Source organism: Phodopus roborovskii, unplaced genomic scaffold, assembly GCF_943737965.1.
Source record: "Phodopus roborovskii unplaced genomic scaffold, PHOROB, whole genome shotgun sequence".
Lineage (NCBI taxonomy): Eukaryota > Metazoa > Chordata > Mammalia > Rodentia > Cricetidae > Phodopus > Phodopus roborovskii.
The window spans coordinates 25,581,530-25,593,661 of record NW_026125295.1 but is presented as its reverse complement, the minus strand read 5'-3'; positions in this window follow the sequence as shown (position 1 = coordinate 25,593,661).

Sequence of the window (12,132 nt, the reverse complement as noted above, 5' to 3'; positions counted from 1 at the left end):
AATTTTCCAACTAGAGTGTACCACATTAGATCTTAGTTGTTTAGTCTAGGATTAGAGGTGAAATACAGGCAGGTGGATCTCTGAGTTGAGGCCAGCCTGTTCTACAGAGTCAGTTCTAACACAGCCAGGATGACACTGAGAAACCCTGTCTCTGAGGAAAAGAAAGAAAGCAAGTGAAATCGTCACCTGAGCAGAGCAAGGCTTGGGACTGGGTGTTCTGGCAACTCTGCCAGATGCCTTGAATATATTATGAACATATGCAGTTCCTCAGTCAAACCCCCAAACCCCTTCTTTTAAAAATAATTTTCACTTCACAAAGCCACAACAAGTCAAAATTCAGAGTTGTGGAGCCTAGTCCCAATAGATATACCTAAAAATACTCCTTCTCCTAAGGCTTCAGGAACTTGGCAAAAGAACAAGCAGAAAGCCAGGCATTGGTGGCAATGCCTTTAGTCCCAGCACTTGGGAGGCAGAAGCAGGTGGATTTTTGTGAGTTCTAAGCCAGCGTGGTCTACAGATCGAGTTCCAGGACAGGCTCCAGAGCAATACAGAAAAACCCTGTATCGAAGAAAAAAAAACAAAAAATAAAAACCAGAAAGATTATAAAAGCCAGAGGATCTATAGTTTGCTGTGAGATTGTAATATCAGAATCTACACCAACAGTCTCACCAATTTGACTGCCCAATGAACACGCCAAACTGGACAGAGAAAAGCTCACAAGGCCTGAAGGTTGCCCAAAGAACTATAGGTGACTGAGGAAAGCTGGGAACCAGAGAGGTAGCTTTTCCCAGGGAAGAACACACCAGTTGGTTGTTCAGTGCCAAAGTCAGCTCTGAAAACATACAAACAAGTAACATTATGCAGACCAAACAGGTTATATTTAGGGGTGTGTGTGTGTGTGTATTAAAAATTAGTGGTAAAAAATGAGGCCATGAATTTGAAGGGAAGCAGAAGAGGGCATGTGGGAAGGCTTGGAGGGAGGAAAGTAAAGGGAAGCCTTTGTTATAATATCTCTAAAATAATTTGTACTAAAATGTTCACCCCTACATGTTTGAAAAAAATAGAAGAATGCAGAGTAATGCCCAAAGCAAGTTGTACACATTTGTGTCCTAATAGAAGTAAGACATAGGTCTTCATTCAGATCAATTAAGTCTATTCTTAAAGCTTTCAAATCATAATTATAAGCAGTTATCCTTGGTGCATTTAAACCGTGTCATCTGGACCTGGTTATTCAAACTACAAATTAAGGAGAATGATTCATTAAATTAATCCAAGTAGACCTACAGAACCTCAAACATAGAATTTGATTCATAATTACTTTTCGCCAGTGGCTGCACATAGGTAGAAAGCACTGTGCAGTGAACTGTTCTCGAGAGACCAAACACACTTTTCTCTACCTCCAGTGTTAGCTCTCTTGTCCTCACAGCCACCATTCACTCATTCAGTTTCCCCTGCAATGGCCGTTTTCATCAGACGTTACAAAGTGTACTCAAGACAGTCCATCAAAATGTTTTGTTTAGCTTAATCAGTAAATTTTTTCCCTTTGAAATTTGATCTAATGTTTTAAAATTGGGAGATTTTACATAAAACTCAAGATTCTCTTTGAAAATGGAAAAGACTCAATTCTAGGGGACCATCCAGTTAAGATGAGCTACTGCAACTTCTGGGGACAGGAGCTGTACACCACAGCTGACCAAGCCCTCACCATGTATGGCAGACAAATTTTCCTCATGAAGCCTGCCTGTGGATAGTGTGGAACAGTCTAAGTCACATTCAAGTCTTCTGGCACTGACCAGAGCTGAAATCAGAGGGCACAGTGCCTGGTTCCATGCTTTTAGGTGCCCTCCCCCCAATTTTATTTCTTAAAATGGGGAAGGGAATGCAGACTACATTTAACAATGTGAATGATACAGGGCTAGAGAGAAGACTCAACGGTTAATTAACACTTTCTGCTATCCAAAGGACTGAGATTTGGATCCCAGCACCCATGTCAAGTGGCTCACAAGCACCTCCAACTACAGATTTGACACACTTTTTGGGCCTCTCAGGTCACTAGCACATACATGGCAGACAAACATAAAATGAAATTTTAAAAAATGGTTGTGGACTGTATATACTGAAAGTGACCTTCAGTGTAATTGTTCCAGGCTGACAGTGTAGCCCAGTAGTAAAGTGTTTGCTTGCCCTGCACACAAGATCCTGAATTGATTTAAAGAGGGTTTCCTTACTCAATAGGAGTTCATCATAAGACGGTGTGCAAGTAAGCAAGAGCTCTACCCCTGAACTTGCTCTCAGTCCTCACCAGTCCTGCCCCGCTTACCTTTTTGGAGAGTCTGGCCAGCACCCCTCTCTTCTGCCTGACTCTGTACCCCTCCCCCCCCAGCACCTGAGTTACAAATGTGTGCTGGGTGTGTGTGTGTGTGTGTGAGTGTGTGTGTGTGTGTGTGCGCGTGCGTGCGTGCGCGCGCGCGCGCGTGCACTTAGAAATCCAAACTTGGGTTCTCATGCTTACATAGCAAGCACTTTAACCACTGAGCCAGCCCTGCAAATTCTTTTATTTGTGTAGTTGACCAGTTTATTTTGTCACACTTCCAAGGATGCAGTGATACCACTTTCAAGTAATAACTACTCCATTTTCTCTTGTGGATCTTGAAAAAAAAAAAATTCCCTTCTTGCATAGCTCATCAAGAGTAATGTTATCATATGGTGTTCGTGGACAGCCTTGTCTAGTTCCTGGCTTTAACAAGAATGCTTTTAGTTTTATGAGAATAAAGATGACTTTGTTGTATATTGAATTGTGGTGATTCATCTTCATTGTCAACTGGATTTAGAATTACCGTGGAAACAGACCTCTGGATGTGTCTATGGCGGTGTTTCCAGAGAAGATCCACCCTGAATGTGGGTGGTGCAATCCCATTGTCATTGTCTTGTATGGAGTCATTTTCTATGCCTGTTAAATAATTTAAAGGCAGGAGAGCTGGGTGGTGGTGCCCACCCTTAATCCCAGCCAATTAAAACCAAGTCCTCATTCCCCTTCCCCCATCAGCCCCTGACAGCCACCACTTAGCCTTGGTGTCTACAATCGCTGTAGACATCACATGTAAGTAGATTCTTACAATATATATTTCTTAAAAAAAAAAAAAAAAAAAAAACAAAAAAAAACAGACTCTTATTCTTTAGCCTAGGCTGGCCTCAAACTTTCGATAAAGCTCCTGCAAAAAAACAAAAAAAAAAAACAAAAAAAAAAAAAAAAAAAAAAAAACTACAGATGTGCCAATATCTGTTCTTTAGCAATTGGCTTATTTTACTTGGCAGAATGTCCTTAAGCTTCATCCATGTTATACTATATAAATGGCAGGATCTCTCAATCAATCTCTCTCTCTCTCTCTCTCTCTCTCTCTCTCACACACACACACACACACACTTCTGCTTCCCCACCCATCCCTGCTCTCTGTCTCCTCCACTCCCATCTCTCTCTGGTAGTTGTTGTCTCAAGATGTAAGCTTCAGTTACTGCTTCAGCATCATGGCTGGCAGACTGCAACCATACTCCCTGCCGTGGACTCACCCTCTGAAACTGTAAGCCTGCAGTTAAATGTCTCTTATTAGTTGCCCTGGTCATGGTGTCTAATCACAGCAATAGAAAACTAAGTCCTATTGTTGTACAGGGACCCCAGAAAGCCGCCACCACTGGGGTCCTTGCACTACACAGCATTTTGGATCTTGGAACTGTATTTAGAAGAGAGGAATCCTTGTGTCCATATACTTGAAAAGTGACTCTTAGATAAAGGAGTGGGGAATTAAAGCCCCCCTGTGGAAGAAGAGCACAGGAGGTCACAGAAACAGCTCAAAAGGAGCAAGCATTCCCTCTGTGTTCCTGAAGGCACAGAACAACCAATCCATTTCAAATCGAGGTACAAAATGCTTTTTTAACCTCCAGGAGAGGTTGGCAATGGAACAGTTAGCCAACACTTCTCCATGGGACACACACGGAGAAGCTACTGATGATAGAAAAGGTTCTGAAACAGGAAGGACAGCTGGAAGATCTGAGGTCTGAGGCGTCCACCCTGACTTTCCCATGCCTCAGAAGGAAGAACAAAATGGCCAGAGCAACATTTCCAAAGTAAATATTCAGTATCAACTTGGTTTGATAGCATCTCCCACCACATCCCATGAAGTTTGAATCTAATAAACTGACTGTGAGTACCCCTAAGAAAGCCTGCAGCCTCAACAAGAAATATTATCTCAGGTTAGTTGCTGGAATCAGAGGGAGCCACCATGCACACCAAGGCCTGAACTGAAGACTCCTTACTATTAACTGTGTGAGTTCTTTATTTTCCATTATTACTGTTACTATTATTTTGAGATAGCATCTCACTGTATAGCCTCAAATGCCTGATAACCCCGCCCCCCAAGATAGCCTCCTACCTGTTGAGATTTAGCTTGAGCCACCATTTGCATCTCTTATTTGAATAATAGGAAAAAAAGATACCAGGGTAAATCCAGATCCAGTTAAACAAATGGCAGAGTCTTGTTCCTCTTTTAGCTAATAAAAATTAAGTATTCCAATCTTTCCAGTCTAGTAGCTTTGAATTTTAGTTTTTCATGTTTCCCACGTCATTGCAATTTGCAGAGATGCTGTGGATAAAGCACACAGTCCTTGCTTTGGGGTTGCAGTTTGGTTCATCCTCCCCCCCCCCTTACTGGCAATTTGGCCCTAGCTGTTGAAATGTAATGCACGTGCTGAGAAGCCCTTGTGCAGCCAATAACCCAAAGCATCCTGGTGTCTGCCAATATGGGGCTTCAATTACAGCCACACATCCAAAGAATGCTGTGTTAAATGGGTCTGAGATGCTGTGACAGTGTTGAAGTGAGGGGTCTTCCTGATCAACACAGAACTGTGCAGCTTCATAAGGGAAAGTATGGAAGTGGACATGCATTTAAAAATGCATCTGGAGATAAAAATATGTACACATATTGCTGGTAGCCCCTGATGGCCTCCAACTTAGATCAGCCCCTCATTTGCTTCCCTTTCCGTGACCGGTGCTTCAACCTGACGACTTGCCTCTAACAAACAGACCATAACAACCAACCGTGACAGGCTGTCCTTCCAAGATCAGGTTAAAATAATCCCTTGACCTCTTGTCCTGCCTTTTCTGGCTCTCCTCTCTCTCTCCCTCCTTCTTTCCTTCCCTTCCTCCCTCTCCTTGTTTGCTAAAATGCAGATAGTTCCTATGCTCCTATTGAGAGGCCCATGTCAAAACAAAACAAAACAAAACAAAAAACAAAAACAAACAAACAAACAAACAAACAAAAAAAAAAAACCTGAAGGAAGGCTTCAGGCCACAAGCCAGAGACCAAATGAAGCTGCCTTCAACAGTCCAACAGCCTGGGAGGAGCTCTGCCCTGCCAGCAGGGGTCTGGGCAGCCCTACAGAAGACCTGCTCCAGCTCCCAGCCTGACACCAGCCTGCCTCAGGAAGTCCTCCCTAGAGCCAGGTCAGCTCTGAAGCAGAAGGAATGGGAGGTTAAAAAGAAAATTAAAAAAATAAAATAAAATGCTTGTTGTTTGGCACTGACAAAATGCTGGGTAATTTGCTGATGTAATGTAACAGGAACATTTATGAAGGCATTCATGAAGTATATCCCTTTTAAAACTGGAAACTACTTGTCACTAGGGAAGAAAACAAGGTTCTGGGGCACAGAGGTTGTGGGACATACACTATTTCACTGTAGATATTTTTTGCTGTTCATTTTGGGGTATGCCGTTGCTTCAAATGAAGACTAAAGCCACATTTTACACATACCATTCTATATTTTTTCTGTCTTGTAACACCTAGGTGGTGAGCAGGGAGAGGATGGAGGCAGGAAACAAAACAGAGGCACAACATACATAGAAGCTTTCAGCCTCAGTGTGGAGTGTGGAAGGAGGACCCTTCCTAGAAAACATCCCGGAAAATCTCCCGATGAGGGCAGAGATGAAGCGAGATGGCTAGGATTGGATTATATGGAACATATGGGTGACCTGAAAATTCCTTATCCAAACAAAATCTAGGCTCTGCTGAAAAGAGGAGGAAAGGAAATAACCTACATGCTTTATTTATTTTTGGTTGCTGTTGTTATTTTGGTTTCTCTCTGTAGCCCTGGCTGTCCTGAAACTCTCTGTAGACCAGAGACTCAAGATCTGCCTGTCTCTGTCTCCCGAGTTCTGGGACTAAAGGCATGAACCACCACCAGCCCCAAATCTTTTTTATATTGTGAGGACCTAGGCTCACTGGCTTTTAATCATTTAGCTGAACTGAGTATATCACAATTACATATTCTACATCATTCCTACCACCCACAGGTACATTTGCAAATTATTACCCATGTGACCCAAATCCAGCCCAGGACATTGGTTTTAGAACTTTTAACCATTGCTAGCACTAGGTTTAGTGTTTAAATAAAATATTATGGGATCTGAATTTGAAGAGCAGACAACTAACTCTGCATCCAGGCTGGTGTTCACTGAGAGATGGGAATGATGGAGCTTCACCTTGCCCCCCTAGCCAGCCCCTTGAGTGAACTTGGAGGGTAAACTGACCATGAGTTGAAAAGCCAGGCATGCTATGTGGGATGAGAGGCTGAGTCTAGACCCTACTCCACGGCACGGGCACATGAACCTAGCACAGTGAATGTTAATTTTCTGGATCTCTATTTACTTGTATGTAAAACTGAGATAATAATACTGTGCTAGATAGTTTTATGTCATCTTGACACAAGCTAAAGTCAATTGAGAGGTGAGACCCTCAATTAAGAAAACGCTTCCATTAAAATCAGGGTGTAGGCAAGCCTGTAGGGCATTTTCTTAATTAGTGATTGATGATGAGAGCCCAGTTCATTATGGTTGGTGCCATCCCTGGGCTGGTGGCCCTGGGTTTCATAAGCAATCAGTCTGTATAAGCCAATCATCACCACCCCTCCATGGCCTCTGTGTCAGCTCCCACCTCCAAGTTCCTGTCCTATTTAAGTTCCTAACCTGTTTGAGTTCCTGTCCTGGTTTCCTTCAATGGTGGACTATAATGTGGAAATATAAGCCAAATAAATCCTTTCCTCCCCAACTTGTTTTTTGGTCATGGTGTTTTATTGCAGCTATAGAAACCCTAACTAAGACAATTACTGATGGAGGGAGACGGAAGAGACATAGAGGCAGCGGGAACCTGGAACAGAAGAGGAGAGAAGGGGAGAAAAAGGGGGGGAGAGAAGAAATGGGGGTAGCTGGTGGCCAACCAAAAGTAGGAGAGAGAGAGAGAGAGAGAGAGAAAGAGAGAGAGAGAGAGAGAGAGAGCAAAAGAGAGAGAGGAAGAGAGTGTCAGTGAGCAGGGGGGGTCTGACTTTTAAAGGGGTCCTTTACACCTGCCTGCAGACTAGTATTCATGGAACCCTGGGCTGACCAGAGCACTGCCTGAGTGCATTCTGCCAGGTGACAGGGGCAAGCCAGCATAGTGCCTGAAGCCTTACAATTAGGAGGCGTGGCCTTGTCTGGAAAGGTGTGTCACTGAGGGCAGGCCTTAAGGTTTAGGAGACTCGGTGTACTGTTTGCTTCCTGCTTGTGAGACTGATCTCTCAGCTGACTGCTGCCCTGTCTTTACTCTACCATCATGGACTCTAACCCTCTGATACTGTAAACCCAATTAAACGTGTTCTTTTACAGGTTGCCTCGTGGTATTTTGTCACAGCAATAGAAACCCTAACTAGTACAATTATCTCAAACAAAAATTCACAAATATAAACCATAGAACAAGTCATGGATGCATTTGATCACATTAAAAATGAAAGAATGTTACTTTTAGAAGCCATCATAGATTTAAAATACAGATTACAGTATAGGGGATGGTGGTGCATACCTGTAATGCCAGTATCAGAAATAGAATATGACCCTTAGGAGTTGAGCCGGACCCCTGTCTCGGTGGGGAATGTACTGGGTGGTTTTCTGTGTCAACTTGATGCATTAGAGTCGCCAGAAGAAGGAACCTCAGCTGAGGAAATGCCTCCTTGTGATGTAGCTGTAAGGCATTTTCCCTTTGGATGATCATGGTGGAGGGCTCAGCTCATGGTGGGTGGTACAATCCCTGTGCTGTTGGCCCTGGATTCTCTAAGAAGGTGGGGTGAGCAAGCCAAGGGAAGCAAGCAGTAAGCAGCTCCCCTCCATGGCCTCTACATCAACTCCTGCATTAAGGACCCTTCCTTGTGTTTGAGTTCCTGTGTTGACTTCCTTCAGTGGTGAACAGCAATGCTCAAGGGTGAGCCTAACAAACTCTTTCCTCCCCAGCTTGCTTTTTGGTCATCATGTTTCATTGCAACAATGGAAACCCTAACTAAGACAGGGAACAATAGACACAGAGAGCTGTCACAGAATAAAAAAGATTAAAAGTGAAAAGACATTGAAGAAAATAAGCAAGGGATATCTTGGCAATCTGTTTGGGTTGGGTTACACTTGTTTCCTACCAAAGCACTCAGCAACAGGACCCCCACCTACACAAACTACTGTATGTACTCAAACCCTCCTCCAAAACAGCTACTGTCACTCTGACCAGTAGCTCTCTAGAAACCTGTATTAATCCCCTCTATTGTGGTCAAATGCATCTTGGAATATATCTTGAAACTAGGGCAGTGGACTGGGCTGGTCCAACCTGAACTCATTTTGGGAGCATGTGCTCGAATGCAAACTGCATCCTGTGAGTGAACTTTTAGGGAAAATCCTTAGTTGTCTTTTTTGTTTTGTTTTGTTTTGTTTTGTTTTTCAGTTTCTCTGTATTGCTTTGGAGCCTGTCCTGGAACTCAATCTGGAGACCAGGCTAGCCTTGAACTCACAGAGATCCACCTACCTCTGCTTCCCAAGTGCTGGGATTAAAGGCATATGCCACCAACACCCAGCTACTTGTCATCTTTTGCTTGAACCTAATTGGGCATGCATGCATGTGATCAAAATCAGACTCGTTGTGGGAAAGGATATGAGAAGTGTTTACATAACGTAAGTCAGTCAATCAAAACAGAAAACCACCCAACTTTGTCCCTAGTGAGCAAATCCTCCTGGACCCAGGCAAGGAAGCTGCTGGGTAGTGACAGACACCAGTCTTGAGCTGCACCAGTCTCTCAGAGCCAGCTGCTCTCTAGTGTATATTCTCCATCCTTTAGCCTTAGTTTTGAATAAAATCCTTTGTTACTCAGCCTCTTGTGTTTGAAGGCTATGCCAAGAACCTGGAAACACCCAGAATGTGCAGGCAGTCCAGCAGACCACGAAGGAAAGAGAGAACTCCATAAGAAAGGTGGACAAAAGACAAATAGACAGTTTAAGAAGAAAAGGCCCAAAGTCGACTAAAAATATAAAGAAATCTACACTTCGCTGGCAGTTTTGGAGAAATTGCTATTGAACAGGCTATCCCTATAAGAGGCAGAAAAATGAGAAAGCTAGCTAATGCTACATGGCCACAGAGATGAAGGAACTGTCAGTTCTTCTGGTGGGAGTTTATCACATAGCTGTGGCTACAGAGAAAAGCCCCCAAACTTACTGACTTACAACAACCGTTCTACTAGCTCACAGTTCTGTAGGTGGGGAATTTGGACTGGGCTCCTCTTGATAGTCATCTCCCGCTCTGGTATCTCGTGATTAGCTTGGGCTTCTTCTGCATGATGATGGAAGGGCTTCAAGCTCAACAATAGGAACTGTAATGGCTCGTGAGGTCTGTTGCAAACCTCACACAATAGAGTTAGAAAATCCTGTTACTGCTCAAAAATTGTACACGATTAAATGCCTCGCAAGGGAAACAGAGAATGGAAACGATCGCCTCTTTCTTCGCCCAGAGACTGAACCCGGGCTTATAACTGGACCTTTTGATGGGAGTCGCTACAAAGAACTTATAGACCTTTCTGTGACCTTTGCTATGGAGAAGACATTAGTTCATCCATTCTAATCTTGTACTTCACTTAAAATTAAATATACTCAATTCTATGGCTCAGAAATTCCCTTCCCGGCAGTATAGATCCAAACAATATTCCTTTTTAGGTTGATAAGGAGAAAGTATTGTGTTGGTATTAGGGATTTAAGAGACAATTGGGTAGCTGTGGTTTGGTGAGAGGATTGTCAGAAAGTGAATGTACACCAAGGAGTCCCCTGTAGCAGAGCTGGGTGTGTAGGCACACACCTATAATCCCAGCACTCCAAATGCAGAGGCAGGAGAATCATTGCAAATTGGAAGCCAGCCTGGCCTACATAGTAATTAATTTCAGGACAGCCAGGACTACATATTTATTTGACTGTAAGACCAGATCTTTCTGAGAATGGATGCACCTATCTTTGCTGCTCATAAAAAAGGTCAATGGGAGGTTCATAAATTATGTCATTACAGCTCTGGGCTCAATCCCCTGGGGTGGAAGGAGAATTTATTCTCCTTTCCCAAATTCTTTTGTATCTTATTCTTGACCTTGTGATTTTTCCTGGATAAGACCCTATCTCAAGAAACAAAACAAAAATAGGGCTCTGGATATAGCTTAGTTGGCAGGGTGCTTACCAAGCAAGCATACAAGAGGCTGTGGGTTCAATCCTCAGCACAAGGCATGGTGCTAATGTTCCCAGCACTCTGCAGGCAGACAGATAAGTAGTTCAAGGTCATCCTTGACTATGGAGGCCATTCTAGGCTGGTCAAAAACCAGACAAGCAAATAGACTGAATAAATGAAAAATACACAAGATGCACACAAAACAATATATTATACAAATAAGAAACAAAAAGATACACATTAAACACATTGCAATTACTGCCATTAGGTAGAGTCTTGAAGTGAATAGTGGAAAAAGATACAAATGAATGAGTGAATGAGTCAATCAATCAATCAACCAATCACAAAGAAATTCAGCCAGATCAGCTATGATTTATATTGAAGTGAGAACTGTAGTTACCTGAAAGCCCTGTACTTGAGTTCCAGGGAGAAAAAGCATGATCATGGTTCCTTCATTTCTTCTGTTCCTTCCCTTAAAATATCAAAGCATGGTCAACCACAAGAAGCAAAAGGTCAAGAAAGAGTAAGGGCTAACCCAGAGACAAAAAAAAAAAAAAAAAAAAAAAAAAAAAAAAAAATCACATTTATGAGTTACTCTTTGTCAGAGCTACTTACCCATGTAAATCCAACAAAACATGGTCTGCTGAGCATCTGTGAGCTTCTGTCAGCATCCAAGGGCAGCAGGCACAGAAATGGGATGCTCTTCCATTAGCAGCAGTGTATAATACTCTACAGGGCAACCTCCCACCACCCACCATCAGCCCTAGAACAGCCATCAATCACTTGCATAAAGATGACCTGACATTCCTAATTGTGTGACCTTCCTGCCCTACAGGACAAAAGTGCTCTCAGAAGACCACACCCCAGTTCTCCTTAAGCTTATTCAAGAGACCCTGATCTATCATAGCTGGGCACTAGGACGCTCTACAGATGACACTATTTTTGAAATTTTTCTCTAAATCCAATCTTTTCTTAGGTCAGTCATCAAAATAAGAGTTCTTCATCACCAATTCTGGTTGTTGTGTATTTTATGCTGATTGCCTTGTTGCTTTCATAGGCAAAACAGGTTGTAGTTAGTTTAGGTTTCCACTCCCAAGTGAGTGACAGTATCCACACACCTGGCTCTAAACTGAAAACTACATTAGACCTCAGAATTAGGCTTGGGAAAGATGGGTGGTAACTAAAGACATTTTAATCATTTTCTTATGAAGTTATGCCATATTCTTAAGATACAAACTTGTGTATTCCCCCATCTTTAAAACATAAAAGAATATATAGAGTTTAAAAATTAATTTAACCTAGGGGTGGTGGCTTATGCCTTTAATCTCTGCACTCTGGAGGCAGAGACAGGTGGGTTCTTGAGCTCGAGGCTGGTGCCTGGTCTAAAGGGTTCTAGGACAGCGAGGGCTACCCAGAGAAACCCAGGCTCCAAAAACCTGCGTGTGTGTGTGTGTGTGTGTGTGTGTGTGTGTGTGTGTGTGTGTGTGTACATGTATATGTATGTGTGTGTATATTTATTTATTATGCATGCAGGGTATGTTGTATATGGGGAGTATATGCCACAAGTGGACAACTTTGTAGAGTTGTCTCTCTCCT